The 23,347-nt window shown below is 49.2% G+C and overlaps 1 protein-coding gene and 1 pseudogene across 1 annotated transcript in view; one reads left to right on the top strand and one right to left on the bottom strand.

The window, feature by feature from the left end:
- SFMBT1 (Scm like with four mbt domains 1) overlaps positions 1 to 23,347 on the bottom strand; it is a 355,522-nt gene that overhangs the window by 308,871 nt on the left and 23,304 nt on the right. The gene's annotated exons all lie outside the window — the stretch shown is intronic.
- LOC134960614 (5S ribosomal RNA) lies at positions 15,480 to 15,598 on the top strand (annotated as a pseudogene).

Here is a 23,347-nt window from a genome sequence, read left to right as displayed (position 1 = left end):
CTACACATTATATCTTTACAGTTATATATCCTCCTACTGTGTAATTTATTTACAAGCTCAATATTGTTGCTTATTATAATATTCCATATCCATGCATGGTGATTTATGCATGCTCTCCCTGATATTGTGAGAATTTATTTACAGGTTGAATTCTGTTACTTAAAATAAGATTTTAAACCTACCGGTAAATCTTTTTCACCTAGTCCGTAGAGGATGCTGGGGACTCCGTAAGGACCATGGGGTATAGACGGACTCCTCCCTCTATGCCCCTCCTCCAGACCTCAGTTAGAGAACTGTGCCCAGAGGAGATGGACAATATGAGGAAAGGATTTTGTTAATCTAAGGGCAAGATTCATACTAGCCCACACCAATCATACCATACAACCTGGAATATACGCAACCAGTTAACAGTATGAACAACAAACAGTATCAGTCAAAGACCAATTCCAACTGTAACATAACCCTTATGTAAGCAACAACTATATACAAGTCTTGCAGATTTAGTCCGCACTGGGACGGGCGCCCAGCATCCTCTACGGACTAGGAGAAAAAGATTTACCGGTAGGTTTAAAATCTTATTTTCTCTTACGTCCTAGAGGATGCTGGGGACTCCGTAAGGACCATGGGGTTTATACCAAAGCTCCAAACCGGGCGGGAGAGTGCGGATGACTCTGCAGCACCGACTGAGCAAACGCAAGGTCCTCCTCAGCCAGGGTATCAAACTTGTAGAATTTTTCAAAAGTGTTTGAACTCGACCAAGTTGCTGCTCTGCAAAGCTGCAATGCCAAGACGCCTCGGGCAGCCGCCCAAGAAGAGCCCACCTTCCTAGTGGAATGGGCCTTTACAGAATTTGGCAATGGCAATCCAGCCGTAGAATGAGCCTGCTGAATCGTGTGACAGATCCAGCGAGCAATAGTCTGCTTAGAAGCAGGAGCGCCAACCTTGTTGGCTGCATACAGGACAAACAGAGCCTCTGTTTTCCTAACCCTTGCCATCCTGGCTACATAAATCTTTAAGGCCCTGACCACATCCAGGGAATTGGAGTCCTCCAAGTCACCCGTAGCACAGGCACAATAGGTTGGTTCATGTGAAAAGAAGAAACCACCTTAGGCAAAAATTGAGGACGTGTCCTCAACTCAGCTCTATCCACATGGAAAATCAAATAGGGGCTCTTGTGGGACAAGGCCGCCAATTCAGACACCCGCCTTGCAGATGCCAAGGCCAATAACATGACCACCTTCCACGTGAGAAATTTTACTTCAACTGATTGAAGAGGTTCAAACCAGTGAGACTTCTGGAAGTCTAAGACCACGTTAAGGTCCCACGGTGCCACTGGGGGCACAAAGGGGGGCTGGATGTGCAGCACTCCCTTCACAACGTCTGGACTTCTGGGAGAGAAGCCAATTCCCTCTGAAAGAAGATAGTTAAGGCCGAAATCTGTACCTTAATGGAGCCTAACTTCAGGCCCATATCCACTCCTGTCTGTAGAAAGTGGAGAAATCGGCCCAGATGGAAATCTGCCGTAGGAGCATTCTTGGCTTCACACCAAGAAACATATTTCCTCTAGATACGGTGATAATGCTTTGCCGTCACCTCCTTCCTAGCCTTTAGTAGAGTAGGGATGACCTCCTCCGGAATACCTTTGTCAGCTAGGATGCGGCGCTCAACCGCCATGCCGTCAAACGTAACCGCGGTAAGTCTTGGAACACATGGCCCCTGCTGTAACAGGTCCTCTCTGAGAGGAAGAGGCCACGGATCTTCTGTGAGCATTTCCTGAAGATCTGAGTACCAGGCCCTTCGAGGCCAATCTGGAACAATGAGTATTGCCTGCACTCTCCTTTGTCTTATGAGTCTCAATATTTTTGAGATGAGAAGAAGAGGAGGAAACACATAGACCGACCGAAACACCCATGGTGTCACTAGAGCGTCTACTGCTACTGCCTGAGGGTCCCGTGACCTGGCACAATACCTCCGAAGCTTCTTGTTGAGGCGTGACGCCATCATGTCTATTTGAGGAATTCCCCAAAGACTTGTTATCTCTGCAAAAACTTCTTGATGAAGTCCCCACTCTCCTGGATGGAGATCGTGTCTGCTGAGGAAGTCTGCTTCCCAGTTGTCCACTCCCGGAATGAAGACAGCTGACAGAGCGCTTACGGGATTTTCCGCCCAGCGAAGAATCCTGGTGGCTTCCGCCATCGCCACTCTGCTCCTTGTCCCGCCTTGGCGGTTTACATGAGCCACGGCTGTGACGTTGTCCAATTGAATCAGAACCGGGAGGCCCCGAAGAAGATTCTCCCCTCGTCGTAGGCCGTTGTATATGGCCCTCAACTCCAGTATGTTGATGTGTAGACAAGCCTCCTGGCTTGACCATAGTCCCTGAAAATTTCTTCCTTGTGTGACTGCTCCCCATCCTCGGAGGCTCGTGTCCGTGGTCACCAGAACCCAGTCTTGAATGCCGAACCTGCGACCCTCTAGGAGGTGAGCAATCTGCAGCCACCACAGGAGAGACACCCTGGCCCTGGGGGACAGGGATATTCTCTGATGTATTTGTAGATGAGACCCGGTCCACTTGTCCAGAAGATCCCACTGGAAAGTCCTCGCATGAAACCTGCCGAAGGGGATGGCCTCGTAGGCTGCCACCATTTTTCCCAGAACTCGAGTGCATTGATGAACAGACACTCTTTTTGGTTTTAGCAGGTCTCTGACCATGGTCTGGAGATACTGGGCTTTTTCCAACGGGAGAAAAACCCTCTTTTGTTCCGTGGCCAGAATCATGCCTAGGAACGATAGCCGAGTCGTTGGAATCAATTGTGACTTTGGCAGATTGAGAATCCAACCGTGCTGTTGCAGCACTTTCAAGGAGAGCGACACGCTCTCCAGCAATTTGTCTCTCGATCTCGCCTTTATCAGGAGATCGTCCAAATATGGGATAATTGTGACTCCCTGCCTGCTGTCACGATCCGGGTATCTGGACGCCATTTCTTACCCATCAGATGCCTCCTAAGGCTGGCTCAGCGCTCCAGGACCGGATCCCATCTGTTATCCTAATGTTCACATTCCTGCATCCTCTCCTGTCTCTCTGAGACGCTGTCACAGTAACGCCTTATTACATCTGGCATGGCGTCTCCCGCGGCCTCCGCCGCCGTCCCTGAGCTTCTGCATGCAGAGTGTCAGAGTGGCGATTACGTCAGCCGCGGCCTCCGCTGTGTCCGCGTGGTTGGATGTGCACTTGTCAGCCTGGCGTCTCCTGTCTCCAGTGGCCGGCGCCGCCATTACTGTTTTCATTACCACATGGATTACAAACCAAACTTCCCTCCAAGTGTCTGCATGGGCGCAGCCATCTTGGATTCTGTCAGCTGATCATTTCCTCCAATCTGTTGTCAGTATTTTTAATCTGCATAATTGCCAAGCCAATCCCTTCCTTGCTGCAGGTATAAATACACTGTGCCTGAGCAAGGAAGGCGTCAGTGCTTTGGTTGTCAAACCTAGTTCCTGTTTGTCTCTCTCCTGTGATTGTCTTCCAGGTTCCAGCTCCTGTCTCAAGACTTCCACCATAGAGACCCGCACCAGCATTCCACCTGCGGTGTAGCCTGACTCTCCAATCCATTGTGGATTCATCTGTTTCCAGCTACAACATTACCTGCTTCCAGCTCAGCTTCCAGCAGAGTACAGCTTCCCTTAAAGGGCCGGTGTCCTTTCTACACTTTACCACTCTCCACCGGTATTATTATTTCTCCGCTCTCAAGTTCTACATTTCAGTTCATATTTCATCGCTCCCAAGTTCATTTATTATTTGACTGGTTCCAGCCAGTATCCACTCCGTGCTAACAACAGTCTGGTTCCAGCCAGTATCCACAGCAGCTGTTTTATCTTCAGCAACCCAGCTTTTCCTGGAACACCAGCTGGCACAATCCTGGGTTATCTCCATTGCTACAGTCGGGCCTGGTAAGGACTTTCCATCTAGAAGATCATAAGAACTATCTCACACTACCAGTGCCCTGTGGCTCCTGCCATCCTGTAGTACCCAGGAACTGTATTTATTCTTTGCTGACTTTTACGTTTTCTTTTACTGCTGCTGTGTTGCGGAGTTGTCATAATAAACATCATTGACTTTTATCCAAGTTGTCGTGGTCACGCCTTCGGGCAGTTATTATTCATGTTACTTACATGTCCAGGGGTCTGATACAACCTCCCAGGTTCCGGTACATCTCAGCCCCTACAACTGAGGCTGCCTCCTGTCAGCTCAGGCCCTCAGTTGTGACAGTAAGCACTGACCTAATGAATCCAGCCGGAGACCAGGATCAAGCGGCCAGGCCGATGCAAGAACTGGCAGCCCGACTAGAACATCAGGAGGCTGCACAGGGCCACATCATCCGCTGTCTCCAGGATCTCTCTACTCGGCTGGATGGGATTCAGACAACTCTCCGTGGATCAGGCGCGTCTGGTGCGTCAACCACAGTGACTCCAGCTATAACCCCACCCACCTTACCCATTTCTGCTCCACGTCTTCATCTTCCAACGCCAGCAAAATTTGACGGATCTCCAAGATTTTGCAGGGGATTTCTCAACCAGTGTGAGATTCAGTTTGAGCTACAACCTGGCAATTTTCCCAGTGACCGTACAAAAATTGCCTACATTATTTCTCTTCTCAGTGGCTCAGCCCTTGATTGGGCATCACCGTTATGGGAGAGGTCCGACACCCTGCTATCTTCCTACACTGCATTCGTGTCAACATTCAGGCGCATCTTCGACGAGCCAGGCCGGGTAACCTCAGCTTCATCCGAGATTCTCCGTTTACGCCAGGGGTCACGTACTGTAGGACAATATCTGATACAGTTCCAGATCCTGGCATCCGAACTGGCATGGAACGACGAGGCCCTGTATGCTGCATTCTGGCATGGCTTATCTGAGCGTATTAAAGATGAGTTAGCTACCAGAGACTTACCTTCTAAGTTAGATGAGCTAATCTCACTCTGCACGAAAGTTGATTTACGTTTCAGAGAGAGAGCAACTGAGCGTGGAAGATCATCTGCTCCAAAATCTTCTGCTCCTCCTCCTCGTCAACTGTCACCATCTAAAGATGAGCCCATGCAACTTGGCCGTTCCCGTTTAACTCCTGCTGAGCGCCGAAGACGCCTCTCCGAGTTTCTCTGTCTCTATTGTGCAGCTCCGTCTCACACCATTAATGCCTGTCCCAAACGTCCGGGAAACTCCAAATCCTAGCTCGCCAAGGAGAGGGCCGGCTAGGAGTAATGATCTCCTCTCCATCTCCTCAAGATTGTAATCTCCCAGTCTCGCTTCAAGTTGCTCAACGTTATCGGAACGTCATTGCCCTCCTTGATTCCGGAGCAGCTGGGAACTTTATTACCGAAGCCTATGTTAAACGGTGGTCCCTACCCACCGAGAGACTTCCTTCGTCCATTTCTTTAACTGCCGTGGATGGCAGCAAAATTTTTGATGCAGTTATTTCTTTAAGGACTCTACCAGTTCGTCTGAGAGTGGGAGTTCTTCATTCCGAACTTATTTCTTTTTTAGTGATTCCAAGAGCCACACATCCTGTGGTCCTGGGCCTTCCATGGCTCCGTCTTCACAATCCTACAATTGATTGGACGACTACGCAAATCCTGGCATGGGGTTCCTCCTGTGCTGAGACATGTTTGTTTAAAGTATTGCCTGTCTGTTCTTCCTCCCCCAGGTCGTCTGATGTTCCACCTCCTCCATATCAAGATTTCACGGATGTGTTCAGTAAAGCTTCTGCTGATATCCTTCCTCCTCATAGAGAATGGGACTGTCCGATTGATCTCGGTGCAGGGAAGGTTCCACCTCGAGGCCGAACTTATCCGTTGTCTCTGCCTGAAACGCATTCTATGGAGGAATATATTAAAGAGAACCTAGCAAAGGGGTTCATTCGACCTTCTTCTTCTCCAGCCGGCGCAGGCTTCTTTTTTGTAAAAAAGAAAGATGGTGGTCTGCGGCCGTGCATCGACTACAGAGGTTTGAACGACATTACCATCAAGAACCGTTATCCTTTACCCCTGATTACTGAGCTCTTTGACAGAGTTAGCGGAGCTACCATCTTTACAAAGCTGGACTTGCGAGGTGCATACAATCTCATCCGGATCCGTGAGGGTGACGAGTGGAAGACCGCCTTTAACACCCGTGACGGACATTATGAGTACCTCGTCATGCCCTTCGGATTGAGCAATGCTCCAGCTATCTTCCAGCATTTTGTCAATGAGATCTTCAGAGACATTCTATACCGTCATGTCGTGGTCTATCTAGACGATATCCTCATTTTTGCCAACGATTTAGAGGAACATCGTTTTTGGGTTAAAGAGGTTCTGTCCCGTCTCCGTGTCAATCATCTCTATTGCAAATTAGAAAAATGCGTCTTTGAAGTCAAGTCCATTCCGTTTCTAGGGTACATTGTGTCCGGTTCCGGACTAGAGATGGATCCTGAGAAACTACAAGCAATCCAAAATTGGCCGGTACCCTTAACCCTCAAAGGGGTCCAGAGGTTCTTAGGGTTCGCCAACTATTACCGAAAGTTTATACGAGACTTTTCCACCATTGTGGCGCCTATTACTGCTTTCACTAAGAAGGGTGCTAACCCGTCCAAGTGGTCTGAAGAAGCCATGCAAGCATTTCATCTTTTAAAACAAAGGTTCATCTCTGCGCCTGTTCTGAAACAGCCTGACATCGACTCTCCTTTCATCTTAGAGGTGGATGCCTCCTCCGTTGGAGTAGGAGCGGTGTTATCTCAGAGGGCTAAAGATGGCCATTTACACCCTTGCACTTTCTTCTCCCGGAAGTTCTCCCCAGCTGAGCGCAACTATGCCATTCGCGACCAGGAGTTGCTAGCCATCAAGCTCGCTCTAGAAGAGTGGAGGTATCTGTTGGAGGGAGCTTCTCATTCAATCACCATACTTACAGACCACAAGAACCTTTTATACCTGAAGGGCGCACAATGTCTCAACCCTCGTCAGGCCAGATGGGCACTTTTCTTTTCCAGGTTCGACTTTAAACTCCAGTTCTGTCCGGGCTCTCAGAATCGCAAGGCCGGTGCCCTTTCCCGCTCATGGGAGCAAGAAAATGAGTCAGAGTCTTCAGACAAGCATCCTATTATAAATCCGTTGGCATTCTCCACGGTAGGGATGGACTCTACGCCCCCATCAGGGAAAAGTTTTGTGAAGCCGATGCTAAGGAAGAAGCTCATGCATTGGGCCCATGCTTCCCGTTTTGCCGGACATACAGGTATCCAAAAAACCCTGGAGTTTATCTCTAGGTCCTATTGGTGGCCAACTCTGAAAAAGGACGTCTTGGAGTTTATTGCATCTTGCCCAAAGTGTGCCCAACATAAAGTATCCCGCCAGTCGCCTGCGGGGCAACTGGTTCCACTATCCGTTCCCCGTCGACCATGGACCCACTTGTCGATGGATTTCATTACAGACTTACCCATGTGCAACAAGTTCAATACCATCTGGGTGGTAGTTGACCGGTTCACCAAGATGGCACACTTCATTCCTCTCACCGGTCTTCCGTCAGCTTCCAAGTTGGCTCAAGTATTCATACAAGAGATCTTCCGACTCCACGGTCTTCCTGAAGAAATTATCTCAGATCGAGGAGTTCAATTCACAGCCAAATTCTGGCGAAGTTTATGTCAAGTCCTTCAAGTCAAGCTAAAGTTTTCCACGGCTTACCATCCTCAGACCAATGGTCAAACCGAGAGGGTGAATCAGGACTTGGAGGCCTTCCTCCGCATCTATGTGTCCTCCTCTCAAGATGACTGGGTTCAATTACTTCCCTGGGCCGAGTTCTGTCATAACAACCAGTATCATTCTTCATCTGCTTCAACACCATTCTTCACTAACTTTGGATTCCACCCTAAAGTCCCTGAGTTCCAACCGCTTCCAGCAACTTCTGTTCCCGCAGTGGATATCACCTTGCATCAGTTTGCCAATATCTGGAAGAGCGTACGATCAGCTCTGCTCAAGGCATCGTTCAGGTACAAGAAGTTTGCGGATAAGAAGCGTCGAGCAGTTCCTGCTCTCAAGGTGGGTGATCGGGTATGGTTATCCACGAAGAATTTGAGGTTAAGAGTTCCCAGTATGAAGTTTGCACCTCGCTATATCGGTCCTTTCAAGATTGAACAAGTCATCAATCCTGTTGCTTACAGACTTCAGTTGCCTCCCTTCTTAAAAATACCCAGGACATTCCATGTTTCCCTGTTGAAACCGCTGATCTTGAATCGGTTTCATTCCTCACTTCCTCCAACTCCGAAAGTCCAAACTCAACGAGGCGTTGAGTATGAAGTGGCCAAGATCCTGGACTCACGTCACCGTTACGGTCAACTACAGTATCTTATTGACTGGAAGGGTTACGGCCCTGAGGAACGTTCATGGACCAATGCTTCTGATGTCCATGCTCCTGCCTTGGTCCGGAGATTCCATTCCAAGTTTCCTCAAAAGCCAAAGAAGTGTCCTGGGGCCACTCCTAAAGGGGGGGGGGTGCTGTCACGATCCGGGTATCTGGACGCCATTTCTTACCCATCAGATGCCTCCTAAGGCTGGCTCAGCGCTCCAGGACCGGATCCCATCTGTTATCCTAATGTTCACATTCCTGCATCCTCTCCTGTCTCTCTGAGACGCTGTCACAGTAACGCCTTATTACATCTGGCATGGCGTCTCCCGCGGCCTCCGCCGCCGTCCCTGAGCTTCTGCATGCAGAGTGTCAGAGTGGCGATTACGTCAGCCGCGGCCTCCGCTGTGTCCGCGTGGTTGGATGTGCACTTGTCAGCCTGGCGTCTCCTGTCTCCAGTGGCCGGCGCCGCCATTACTGTTTTCATTACCACATGGATTACAAACCAAACTTCCCTCCAAGTGTCTGCATGGGCGCAGCCATCTTGGATTCTGTCAGCTGATCATTTCCTCCAATCTGTTGTCAGTATTTTTAATCTGCATAATTGCCAAGCCAATCCCTTCCTTGCTGCAGGTATAAATACACTGTGCCTGAGCAAGGAAGGCGTCAGTGCTTTGGTTGTCAAACCTAGTTCCTGTTTGTCTCTCTCCTGTGATTGTCTTCCAGGTTCCAGCTCCTGTCTCAAGACTTCCACCATAGAGACCCGCACCAGCATTCCACCTGCGGTGTAGCCTGACTCTCCAATCCATTGTGGATTCATCTGTTTCCAGCTACAACATTACCTGCTTCCAGCTCAGCTTCCAGCAGAGTACAGCTTCCCTTAAAGGGCCGGTGTCCTTTCTACACTTTACCACTCTCCACCGGTATTATTATTTCTCCGCTCTCAAGTTCTACATTTCAGTTCATATTTCATCGCTCCCAAGTTCATTTATTATTTGACTGGTTCCAGCCAGTATCCACTCCGTGCTAACAACAGTCTGGTTCCAGCCAGTATCCACAGCAGCTGTTTTATCTTCAGCAACCCAGCTTTTCCTGGAACACCAGCTGGCACAATCCTGGGTTATCTCCATTGCTACAGTCGGGCCTGGTAAGGACTTTCCATCTAGAAGATCATAAGAACTATCTCATACTACCAGTGCCCTGTGGCTCCTGCCATCCTGTAGTACCCAGGAACTGTATTTATTCTTTGCTGACTTTTACGTTTTCTTTTACTGCTGCTGTGTTGCGGAGTTGTCATAATAAACATCATTGACTTTTATCCAAGTTGTCGTGGTCACGCCTTCGGGCAGTTATTATTCATGTTACTTACATGTCCAGGGGTCTGATACAACCTCCCAGGTTCCGGTACATCTCAGCCCCTACAACTGAGGCTGCCTCCCGTCAGCTCAGGCCCTCAGTTGTGACACCTGCGCAGGAGCACCATCATCTCTGCCATTACCATGGTGAAAATCCTCGGGGCCGTGGAAAGCCCAAACGGCAATGTCTGAAACTGGTAATGACAGTCCTGTACAGCGAATCTCAGGTACTCCCGATGAGAGGGATATATGGGGACATGAAGGTATGCATCCTTTATGTCTAGTGACACCATAAAATCCCCCCCTTCCAGGCTGGATATTACTGCTCGGAGTGATTCCATCTTGAATTTGAACTTTTTTAAGTACAGGTTTAGGGATTTTAGATTTAAAATGGATCTGACCGAACCATCCGGCTTCGGGACCACAAACAGGGTTGAATAATACCCTTTTCCCTGTTGAACCGGGGGAACCTTGACCACCACTTGCTGTTGACAAAGCTTTTGAATTGCAGCTAACACTACTTCCCTCTCCGGTGGCGAAGCTGGCAAGGCCGACTTGAAAAATCGGCGTGGGGGCACCTCTTCGAATTCCAGCTTGTAGCCTTGGGAAACAATTTTGATTGCCCAAGGATCCACCTCTGAAAGAACCCAGATGTGGCTGAAAAGTCGAAGACGTGCCCCCACTGGTGCGGACTCCCTCAGAGGAGCCCCAGCGTCATGCGGTGGATTTTGTAGAAGCCGGGGAGGACTTCTGCTCCTGGGAACTAGCCAACGCAGGTGTTCTCTTTCCCTTACCCTTATCTCTGGCAAGGAAGGAGGAGCCCCGACCTCTTCTGGCCTTATGTGACCGAAAGGAATGCATCTGATACTGTGGAGTTTTCTTTTGCTGTTGGGGAACAAAAGGTAAAAAGGTAGATTTACCCGCGGTAGCTGTGGCAACCAGGTCCGCGAGCCCCTCCCCAAACAACACTTCACCCTTGTAAGGCAAAACCTCCATATGTTTCTTGGAGTCGGCATCACCCGTCCATTGGCGGGTCCATAGAGCTCGTCTCGCAGAAATAGCCATGGCATTGGCTCTGGAATCCAGCAGCCCAACGTCTCTTTGAGCGTCCCTCATAAATAAGACTGTCTTTAATGTGGGCCAATGTTAATAAAATGGTATCCCTGTCCAGGGTATCCAGGCCATCTGACAAGGTATCTGTCCATGCTGCAACTGCGCTACATACCCATGCCGATGCTATTGCCGGTCTGAGCAAAACACCTGTATGCGCATAAATAGATTTTAAAGTAGTCTCCTGTCTGCGTACAGCAGGATCCTTGAGGGCTGCCGTGTCCGGAGACCGTAGCGCCACCTTCTTATACAGGCATGTCAAAGCCTTGTCCACCCTGGGGGAAGATTCCCAATGCACCATGTCCTGAGCAGGGAAAGGATACACCATAAGAACCCTTTTGGGAATCTGCAGTTTTTTATCTGGAGTTTCCCAAGCTTTTTGAAACAACTCGTTAAGCTCATGAGAAGGGGGAAAGGTTACCTCAGGTTTCTTTTCCTTATGCATGCGCACCCTCGTGTCAGGAACAGAGGCAGTGCCGGCGCTAGCCGCTCAGCAAGGTCCGCAAAGCAGGGAGGCGCCTGGCATTAAAGGCGCCCTCCCTGCTCTGCTACTGTACTTTGCTGATGCGCAGTGTTGGTGCAGCCTGCGCCTGTCACACTGTGTGACAAGCAGAAGGCAGACGCGGTGCTGGCAGCATGAACACAGGATCCTCGGTCTCCTCCTGTGTCAGAGCCCTCCCCCTTCCCTGCCCGTCTTGCTCCTCCCCGCTGCACATGTCATGCTGGGAGGCAGGAGCATCGTCCCCACCTCCTCTCTTCCCTCCCCCCTCACAGCAGACTTCAGCACCGCCCCTCCACGGAGTCCCCTCTCATCAATGGTGGATTCAAGACCAGGTAGGGAGAAAAAGCATATTAGTGTGTGTGTAAAGTAGTATGTTACTGTGTGCTGGGAAGGAGGGGGGGGGGGGGGACTGGTGTGTTACTGTGTGCTGGGGGGAGGGGGGACTGGTATGTTTCTGTGTGCTGGGGGGGGGAAGATAAAGTGAAATATTACTGTGTGCTGGGGGGGGACTGGTATATTACTGTGTGCTGGGGGGGAGATAAAGTGAAATATTACTGTGTACTGGGGTCGGGGGGGGGGGAAAGAACTGGTATGTTACTGTGTGCTGGGGTGGGGGGGGAGATAAAGTGAAATATTACTGTGTACTGGGGTGGGGGGGGACTGGTATGTTACTGTGTGCTGGGGTGGGGGGGGGAGATAAAGTGAAATATTACTGTGTACTGGGATCGGGGGGGGGGATAAACTGGTATGTTACTGTGTGCTGGGATGGGGGGGTATAAAGTGGAATATTACTGTACTGGGGTCGGGGGGAGGGGATAAACTGGTATGTTACTGTGTGCTGGGGTGAGGGGGATAATGTGAAATATTAATATGTACTGGGGTCGGGGTGGGGGGGGGATAAGCTGGTATGTTACTGTGTGCTGGGGTGGGGGGGATAAAGTGGTATGTTACTGTGTGCTGGGGTGAGGGGGATAAAGTGGAATATTACTGTGTACTGGGGTTGGGGGGGGGAGAAACTAGTATGTTACTATGTTACTGTGTGCTGGGGTGGGTGGGATAAAGTGGAATATTAGTGTTTGCTGGGGTGGGGGGTGGATAAAGTGGCATATAATGTGTGCTGGGTGGTGGTGGTAGTGTAGTTTTTGCGGGGACTGGGCTGCAGGGTAGCTGTGGTGTAGCGTGTGGGGAGGGGGGATTAATTGCTTAATTAGTCATTGTGGGGAGGTAGAGGAAAAAAAATCCCTAATAAGCCATGTCTCGCACAGCCTTATCAGGGCTAATTGAATAGCCCCTTGAAGACACAATTACCCGCGATCAGTGACCGTGGGTAATAGGATACCTCAATATGTTGTGTAAAGGTCACTAGGACTAACAGATTTTACTTATGGACTACAGGGCTGCATCCCCCCAGTAAAATCTGCCACCCGCAGGGACTGCCTAGCAGTGGCAGTGACTTACTGTACCATAGGAAGTGTTTCTCTTCATGGGACTGTAAGTCCGGACTTGTAATGTTACTATTTTTTTTAATTTATGTTAAATGCAGTTTCTCCACTGCCTGCCACCCGCTGCCTCTCCACAGCCATCACCTCTCTCTCCTGTCACCCACTCACTCTCATCCTCTCACCATCACCTCTCTCTCCAGTCACTCTCTCCGTCACCCCCCCTCCCCATCACCTCTCTCTCCTATCACCCTCTCCCTGTCATCCAACCCTCTCCCCGTCACCTCTTTCCTGTCACTCTCTCCCTGTCATCCAACCCTCTCCCCGTCACCTCTTTCCTGTCACTCTCTCCCTGTCACCCACCCCTCTCCGCATCACCTCTCTCTCCTGTTGAACTATCCCTGTCACCCACTGATTCTCACCCTTTCCCCATCACCTCTCTCTCCTGTCACCCACTGACGCTCATCCTCTCCCCGTCATTCTCTTTTTTCACCCTCTGCTTGTCACCCTCTCATCGTCACCTTCCGGTTCTCACTGTTGCCCACTGCCTCTCCCTAGCTTCACTCTGTGCCCGTCTCCCACTATCTCTCACTGTAGCTATCCTCTCCCTGTCACCCACTGACATTCCTGTTACCCACTTACTCTCACCCTCTACCCGTCACCCTTTCTCTCCTGCTATCCTCTCTCTCTCACACACCCGTGATCCATACGATCGCATGGTGTGTGCACTCCCACTAACTGGATGCAGCTAGTCGCAAGCGAAATGTGGCTGCTTGTGGGTAGGATGAGAGCGGAGTAGGAGGGCGCAAAATTTAGAGTTTGCAGGAGGGCGCCGAATAACCTAGCACCGGTCCTGAACAGAGGGATCATCTGTGATATGCAAAACCACTTTCATTGCAATAATCATACACTGAATACCTTTAGCCACCCTTGGGTGCAATCTAGCATCATCGTAGTCGACACTGGAATCAGAATCCGTGTCGGTATCAGTGTCTACTATTTGGGGTAGGGGACGTTTTTGAGACCCAGACGGGCCCTGTGCCCCAGACCAACCCGTGGATTGACCCCCTGCTTTCTCACTGGACTCTGCCAGGTCCAGTCTCTTATGTAATGAGACCACACTCGCATTTAACATATGCCACATGTCCATCCAATCATGAGTTGGCGTTGCCGACGGAGACACCCCACTCATTTGCTCCACCTCCTCCTTGGACGAGCCTTCCGCTTCAGACATGCCGACACGCACGTACCGACACCCCCACACACACAGGGATATATCTATAAGGGAACAATTCCCCAACAAGGCCCTTTGGAGAGACAGAGAGAGAGTCTGCCAGCACACACCCAGCCCCAACTGATACTGGAATACAACCCAGAGAGCGCTTTTTATTAATAATAAAAGTGTATAACACTCACTGCCCCCCCCCCCCTCTTTTTCAGCCCTCTGTCACTGGGTTCAGCAGGGGAGAGTCCGGGGAGCCAGCTTCTCTGCAGCGTTCTGTGGAGAAAATGGCGCTGTTAGTGCTGAGGCATCAAGCTCCGCCCCCTCCAGCGGCGTGCTTCGGTCCAGCTTCAATATACAAAAAATGGCGGGGGATCTCTTCATTTACTGCCTCCGCAGCCTAATGCACCAATTATTGCCAGTCTCGAGGTTTATTGCTGCCCAGGGCGCCCCCCCTGCGCCCTGCACCCATCAGTGCCTGTTCTGTGTGTGTAGCGTGTGGGAGCAATGGCGCACAGCGTTACCGCTGCGCGATTACCTCAGTGAAGATCTGAAGTCTTCTGCCGCCTTGAAGTCTTCTTTTCTTCTTATACTCACCTAACTTCTATCTTCCGGCTCTGTGAGGAGGACGGCGGCGCGGCTCTGGGACGAACGGCGAGGTGAAACCAGCGTTCCGACTCCCTCTGGAGCTAATGGTGTCCAGTAGCCTAAGAAGCAGAGCCTATCATTTAAGTAGGTCTGCTTCTCTCTCCTCAGTCCCACGATGCAGGGAGCCTGTTGCCAGCAGTGCTCCCTGAAAATAAAAAACCTAACAAAATTCTTTATTAGAGAAACTCTGGAGAGCTCCTCTGTAATGCACCCTATCTCCTCTGGGCACAAAATCTAACTGAGGTCTGGAGGAGGGGCATAGAGGGAGGAGCCAGTGCACACCCATACTAAAAGTTCTTTGTAGTGCCCATGTCTCCTGCGGAGCCCGTCTATACCCCATGGTCCTTACGGAGTCCCCAGCATCCTCTAGGACGTAAGAGAAAATAACATTCTGTAACCATGTATGGTGATATATCTTCTTCTGAAAAACATTTCTTTCTGTGAGATAAAACATATTTCCAGTCCCACCTGAATCAAAGGGTGGGACGCCAGGAAGTTTTTCCTAATACCTATAGGACCTTCAGTCTCTGTGTGATATATATTTTTTGTTGCAGCCAGGCCGCTTCATTTTTCTGTTGAAGCAATCAGCCAGCCACATTAGTCCTTCCATTGAGGAAACTAACTTGCCACGCTGTCCACTTATTTCGTGGACTCTCATCCACGATTCACGGAGCACAGTACCACATTTGTGGGAACTGTTGAACCGTGTCTAACGTGGAAAGCAGATCCACACATTTTCACTTACTTTACTTATTCATTTTGTTCTCTTCTATCTTCTCTCATTATTTCCTACTTTATAATTTCTTATATAGGTGCACTCTCATTGGTGTACAGACCACATGAATCTCTACTACCATACCACGCTGCCAACGCCCGATCTCGTCCGATCTTGGAAGCTAAACAGCGTTGGGCCGGGTCAGTATCAGGAGAGGAGACTACCTGTGAATACCTGGTGTTGTAGAGCAGGAATTACTTTCCTTCTCCATGTGACAAGAGACACCAACAGCAGTATCACCACTAATCCTATCCAGCATTTCTCCATTACCGTGTTTAGCCATTTCATTCCTAGATTGCAGTTTTATCTAATCAATAGTTTGGTGACCATTGATTACTATTCAACTTAATCTAAGTGAAGATATTTGGACTTCTCTATAATATCCTGTTTGACCACCCCCCGGTCCCAATAATACAGAAACTCTGTACTGGTCAGGGGAAATGGGGGTATGACAACTCAGGGGTATATTTACTAAGGTCCCGATTTTGACCGAGATGCCGTTTTTTCTTCAAAGTGTCATTTCGGTAATTTACTAAGCAAAAATCTCGGCAGTGATGAGGGCATTCGTAATATTTTGGAAGTCCTAGGAAAAAAATCACGAATCAATACACCATCGGTCAAATACGCCTGCAATTAGGTAGAAATCGGTAATTTACTAAAAAGTGCAAATCACAAACACTGCCGACAATAGCCAAACACTGCCGTGCTGAAATACAATTCGTGAAAAAGTGCTAAAAAAAAACAGACCTGCTTTTTTAGCCCGTGTTTGGATAGGCATGCAGGGATCCATGAGATCCATGCATGTTTATCAGTGGGAAGGGGATGGGAAAGTGTTTATTTTTAGAAAAAAAATTGCGTGGGGTCCCCCCTCCTAAGCAAAACCAGCCTCGGGCTCTTTGAGCCGGTCCTGGTTGCAAAAATATGGGGGAAAAAATGATAGAGGTTCCCCCATATTTAAACAACCAGCACCGGGCTCTGCGCCTGGTTCCAAAAATACGGGGGGACAAAAAGCGTAGGGGTCCCCCGTATTTCTGAAACCAGCACCGGGCTCCACTAGCCAGATACATAATGCCACAGCCGGGGGACACTTTTATATAGCTCCCGGCGGCCCTGGCATTACATAACCAACTAGTCACCCCTGGCCGGGGTACCCTGGAGGAGTGGGGACCCCTTCAATCAAGGGGTCCCCCCCCTCCAGCCACCCAAGGACCAGGGGTGAAGCCCGAGGCTGTCCCCCCCATCCAAGGGCTGCGGATGGGAGGCTGATAGCCGTTGTGGAAATAAATAAATATTATTTTTAGTAGCAGTACTACAAGTCCCAGCAAGCCTCCCCCGCAAGCTGGTACTTGGAGAACCACAAGTACCAGCATGCGGAGGAAAACCGGGCCCGCTGGTACCTGTAGTACTACTACTAAAAAAATACCCCAATAAAAACATAAGACACACACCTTGAAAGTATAACTTTAATGCATACATACACACCTCCATATACACATACTTACCTTATGTTCACACGAGGGTCGGTCCTCTTCTCCATGTAGAATCCATGGTGTACCTGTGGAAAAAATTATACTCACAAAATCCAGGGTAGAATGCTCCTCTTGTAATCCATTTGTAATCCAGGTACTTGTCAAAATAAAAAAACGGACACCCGACCTCGCACTGAAAGGGGCCCCATGTTTTCACATGGGACCCCTTTAGCCGAATGCCAGAAACCCCCTCTGACTTCTGTCTAAGAGGGTTCCTTCAGCCAATCAGGGAGCGCCACGTTGTGGCACCCTCCTGATTGGCTGTGTGCTCCTGTACTGTATGACAGGCGGCACACGGCAGTGTTACAATGTAGCGCCTATGCGCTCCATTGTAACCAATGGTGTGAACTTTGTGGTCAGTGGTTGACCGAAAGTAACCTCACCGCTGACCACAAAGTTCCCACCATTGGTTACAATGGAGCGCATAGGCGCTACATTGTAACACTGCCGTGTGCCGCCTGTCATACAGTACAGGAGCACACAGCCAATCAGGAGGGTGCCACAACGTGGCGCTCCCTGATTGGCTGAGGAAACCCTCTTAGACAGAAGTCAGAGGGGGTATCTGGCATTCGGGGAAAGGGGTCCCATGTAAAAAAACATGGGGCCCCTTTCAGTGCGAGGTCGGGTGTCCGTTTTTTTATTTTGACAAGTACCTGGATTACAAATGGATTACAAGAGGAGCCTTCTACCCTGGATTTTGTGAGTATAATTTTTTCCACAGGTACACCATGGATTCTACATGGAGAAGAGGACCGACCCTCGTGTGAACATAAGGTAAGTAAGTATGTGTATATGGAGGTGTGTATGTATGCATTAAAGTTATACTTTCAAGGTGTGTGTCTTATGTTTTTATTGGGGTATTTTTTTAGTAGTAGTACTACAGGTACCAGCGGGCCCGGTTTTCCTCTGCATGCTGGTACTTGTGGTTCTCCAAGTACCAGCTTGCGGGGGAGGCTTGCTGGGACTTGTAGTACTGCTACTAAAAATAATATTTATTTTTTTACACAACGCCTATCAGCCTCCCATCCGCAGCCCTTGGATGGGGGGGACAGCCTCGGGCTTCACCCCTGGTCCTTGGGTGGCTGGAGGGGGGGACCCCTTGATTGAAGGGGTCCCCACTCCTCCAGGGTACCCTGGCCAGAGGTGACTAGTTGGTTATGTAATGCCAGGGCCGCCGGGAGCTATATAAAAGTGTCCCCCGGCTGTGGCATTATGTATCTGGCTAGTGGAGCCCGGTGCTGGTTTCAGAAATACGGGGGACCCCTACGCTTTTTGTCCCCTTGTATTTTTGGAACCAGGCGCAGAGCCCGGTGCTGGTTGTTTAAATATGGGGGAACCTCTATCATTTTTTCCCCCATATTTTTGCAACCAGGATTGGCTCAAAGAGCCCGAGGCTGGTTTGGCTTAGGAGGGGGGACCCCACGCAATTTTATTTTTAATTTTAACACTGTTTTTTTTTTTTAACAAGGTGCATAATGAAGCCCAGCAGGGATCTCTCAGATCCGGCCGAGATTCATTGTATTAAAGTCGGCAGTGTTTTACAAGTCACTCATGTAAAACACTGCCTAAAAAAACGAATGACATCGACATCGGTAAAACCGAAAATGCAGAATACGGCAGCTTAGTAAATTAGTCGTACTAAATTCAAAAAGTTGCATATTTACACTTTCGATGTCATTCGTGATTGAACTTTGACCTCAAACGGGAAAATACGATTTTTAGTAAATATACCCCTCAGTGTCTACAACCTTTCCGAACACTCTTTGAAATAAAGAGACCAGAACATTTTAACATTTTTTGCAATTCTTTATTCTTTCATGGATCTTTTGGATGGGTAATTATGGTTTAATATTATCATTAAAAGTTATGTTTTAAATATTCCTTCATTCACATTGCTGAATAAACTTTCTTTGTACAAGAGTGCGCCCACACAAGAGCCTTCTTTTTTCTCTCATTGTAAGTCTGTGTACTTTCTGGATCAGGGCGCACCACCAATTAGGACAGCATATAATAGGAGAAAATTGTGAATATATTTTTCTCCTTCCCACTAACTAGGGTAACTCACTGTCCAACTTTGGTTCCTTCTCTATATACGCTATTACATCCAATGCTACCTGTGCCCGATCGCCCTGTGTTTTGTGGATGTATATACATACATATATATTCAGAACATATATATACCTGTATATATATATACACAACTCACATCCTAACTTCCAATTGAATGCATAACTTAAAACCCCCCCAATATATCCTTACATACATACAAAACAGGGTGAGAGCTTGAATGCTGCTCTGCACCCCACCAGCACAAATCCCCAAGCTGCCGGGGAACTTCCTTCTTACAGCCTGCGTGCTTAGCCAGTCACTGAGCCGCAGGCTGCAGCTCAACTTCCAGTTGGGTGGCTGAGCCATCGCTCAGCAGGCTGCCCAGCCAGCTTTGCAGCCGCAGCGTCAGCGGCTGTGATGAGCGGCGGCTGGGCTGTCAATGGGGAGCGCAGCGTAGTGCCATGGATCAGATTACAGATCCGATCTCTGGCGAGTGGCGGGGGGCACTTTTAGACAGGGGGGCCCGGGGTACTTACCCCCGGGGCCCCCTTACCCCTTAATCTGGCTCTGGGGGAGAGAAAGGGGTGAAATGGGAGAGAGAAGGGGGGGAGAGAGAGAGAGAGAGAGAGAGAGAGGAGATGGAGGAGAAAGAGAAGGGGGGGGGGTGAGAGAGTGAAGGTGGGGGTGATAGAAAGGGGTGAGAGAAGGGAGAGAGCAGCCAGCAGTGTGAGCCGGGCGGCCCGGCTAGAGAGTGCATGAGAGCAGCCTGTATCCAAGGCGTGCGTGCGGGCGGCCGCGGCGCTGTACAGTGAGTGATGGTGACTCACTCACTGTCAGCAGCGGTGGGGATTCGGTAAAACCCAGACTGGACCAATTTCCGTAATGCAGACCAGATCAGCTCCTTGCAGTGACCTCTGCCGCTAGAGAGCAAAAACAGTGGGCAAAGGGTCATTTATTATTAATTATTTTATTTATTTATGTATTTATTTATTTATTATACTGCATTAAAAACATTTGCCCCCTCTTATGCAGCCAGAGTTATATAGATAGCTGCAGCACTAGTGTGGTACCCAGACAAGGGACCACTTCTCGTTTAACAATTATTACAGTTGAAACTGCCTGTGGGTGCCTTGCAGAACTTGGCACTGCAGAAGTTAATCTCCCCCCTTGCTTAGGTTGCTAGGCAACACCAGCAACCAAAGGACAGCAACTTGTGGAGCACTTGGACCTAGGAGCAGACCAGCAGAGCAGGAGGAATTGAAGCCTCTGATTGGGTGGTGCAGAGCGGGAACAGAGGAAGGCGGAGTTAACGCCCAGCGAGTGCCCTAAGGTAACAGTGCGAAGTGTGGTGTGCTGCGTGGAGGTGACAGAGAGAATCCTGAAGGAAGAAGTGTGCTGAGGATACGGTTGCTGAGGAGACCGCCGTCAGGAGGCGCGTGAGGGGAGCTTGGAACCGCCGCCTGCTGTCACGACCAGAGCCACTGAGAGCCGAGACACCGCTGAGAGGAGCTCCAGTGAGGAGAGAGAAAGCCGTGCCGCTGACTGGATGCCTGCGGAAGCTGAAAGGGCGAGTGTACAGCCTAGAGAGGGAAAAAATGTGTGCCGCTACTGAAAGGAGGGAGACTCGGTGAGCCAGTATACCGGAGTGGTAAGAGACTCATTTCTATCCTATCACCACTGTACGGAAGAGACTTCAGGGCAGTAATGCTGGCCATACACTTGTGCGATGCCCCACGACGCGACATCGCGGGGCATCGCACCGGCAGTTCATCGCACCTGAACTGCCAAAGTGATTACCATGTGATCATGCGATAGATCTCATGGTAATCACGTGATAGGCACGTCACCGCCGTGTGGGAGCCGCCTCAGGCTGCTCCCGGCGGGTGCCCATCGCACATCACAGTGCAATATATCTCATGTGGGCTTAAAACCACATGCGATCGCACTGCGATGCGAGAAATATTAAGTGCAGCACATAATATCTTGAGACGCGATATTCGACTAGCGTGCCCGAGCATCGCGTCTCAAGGTACTAAAATGTGCATACAATCCTTCAATTTCTCTCACAGATGTGGTCGAAATCGAAGGCTAGTACTGATAATCTCATAAGTGTATGGGCACCATTAGTTCTTGCAGCACCATAAAGCCTCAGTCAAATAGAGGTAGACATAGTCTGTAATGTTCCCGCTACTGACACGCTGACCCTAAATTTAACTCATCGCCACTGCTGAAGCGCTATACCCACCTATAAGGAGTAGCATTACATGAGAGAGAGTGGGATAGATCAAGAGAGACATCCTTAACCAGCCATATCCAACCACAAGGAAAACTGTGAGGAAGCTGAGGTATTGGAAAGTGCAGGGACTGTTGTGAGTTTGTTACTGCCCTGTAGCACAGGGGAGCCCACACTCAGCGCATGTATTGGCCTCATCCGCAGACCACAGTGAGGTTCTTAACAGCTGTTATCCCAGTGAATGAGTACTGTTTCTGCATGTAAACATTGTGAACTGAGCTAGGAGTCTGTATCTTTTCTGTTGAAGACTGTCTGTGACAACTGCTTACTATCTCATTGCTGTTTAAGGAGACAAGGGGTTACTTGCTTGCTATCCTCCAAGCTTATAGTTTTTCCAATTAGTCGCCTGAATTGCTTTTGCCCATCTCCGCTAACCATTAATTTTCCTGAATGCTTGCTTCTCAGCAAAGAACTGAACTGCCTTACTGTCAATTGCTAACTGCATGCTCACAAGTCCTACGCAGAACTGTGTTTGCTTATTGAGGGGTTCTTAACCTATAATTTCGGCCGACCTTGTACAACGAACTTACCTTCAGAGATAAATAGTGAACCTAATAAACTGTGGTGCTCCAGTAACCCCGGATTGAAACAGCTACCTAGTAAGGGAAGGGATAGTACAGTGGCTGCTTACTACAACATCCGCTACCTCTTGTAGATTTGTGGGAGACGTCCCTAAACTTTATTAGTAAAACAGAACCGAGACTGTGATCTGGTGGACATTTCAGGTCACTTTAAGGGGATTATCCCACTGGTGTTAATGAGAACTGTATGTTGAGGTACTGTGCTAGCGGACTGAAATTTCAAGCTGTTATTTGATGTATTATTACATGCTATTGTGTGTATTGCTTTAGCCTACTGTGAGTTGTATCTTGTTGCTTAATCAATTCACCCCACAGCGGTAACCAGCTATATTCCTGAAAAATAAACTCTTTGTCACCGTCCTAATGTGTGGTGACTATTGAATTGGGTCCTATGAGGTTGGGGTTCCTCGTCTCTCTGTCTAGGGTTCCAAAAAGTTAGATTCAGTTCAAGAGGTGATCCCGGGCGAAGAATACAGGTACGTCCACCAACACCTGCACTTAGAACAACACTCCACCGTACTTACCTGTTACACCAGCAGCTATCTCAGTGCTCCCTCCTTCTGCCCGGGGGTAGCAGCAGCGGGGTAGGTAGGAGGCTGTCAGGGCTGACAGCCTCCTGGCAGTGTGGAAGCAGCAGCAGCTTCGAGCAGGGAGTCGGAAGTGATCTCTCCTTCCCCGCTGACAGCCTGTCGCAGACATGCCCGTGGATGGGGACGCGCTTACACACCTCCCCAGCGGCACAGGTCGCTGCAGGGGGGTTATCCGGTCCGGCGTTCCGGAAACCGGTCTGGGTTTCACCGAATCCTGCATCAGCGCCCTCCACTGGCCGGTCTACAGTGGGGTGCCCAGTGCTATAAAAGTTAACAGGAGCTACCTCAAGCTGGGCATACACTATTGCTTTGAGACCGCTCTAGGACTACAGAGACCCTCATGCAACGTGAAGTCGGCTGCTACCCTAACATCATCAAACCAGACAAATTAATTTTCAATTCCTTGCTTAATTGACTGGTACCCTGCGACTAAGTACAGGACTGGTGCCGCTCTCAAATGTTTTTGTTTATTATGTTTTGTTGGTTGGTTTTTTTTTTTTTTGGGGGGGGGGGCGGTAAGCCACCCCCTTGCACGCCCTTTCCTCCTGTTCAGGTGCCTATAACTAGCAGATTGTACAAATGTTGGTTACTTTTGCACTTTTTTACAACTACATTTTTAGTTTGCAATATGCTATATTCTAAATTTAATTTTCTCAGAAGAAAATATTACATCTCATCAACTACTCATTTTGAATTACAGGAGGCCAAATCTTCCTTTGCAGCCATGGTGGAGAATGAATTAGGTAAGTAGATGGGGTTATAGGGGCACTGTAGGGCAGAGGAGCATAGGAGGGAAAAGATGGTAAAGCAGGGGGCAAATTAGGAAAAATGTGGTAGGCAAGAGCAATTAATTAATTAACTTGTAGGCAGGAAAGCAGTAAGGGAAAAGTTGGTGG

Source organism: Pseudophryne corroboree, chromosome 9 (assembly GCF_028390025.1).
Source record: "Pseudophryne corroboree isolate aPseCor3 chromosome 9, aPseCor3.hap2, whole genome shotgun sequence".
Classification (NCBI taxonomy): Eukaryota; Metazoa; Chordata; class Amphibia; order Anura; family Myobatrachidae; genus Pseudophryne; species Pseudophryne corroboree.
The sequence above is the reverse complement of the archived record's forward strand: the minus strand, read 5'-3'. Positions and strand labels throughout refer to the sequence as shown.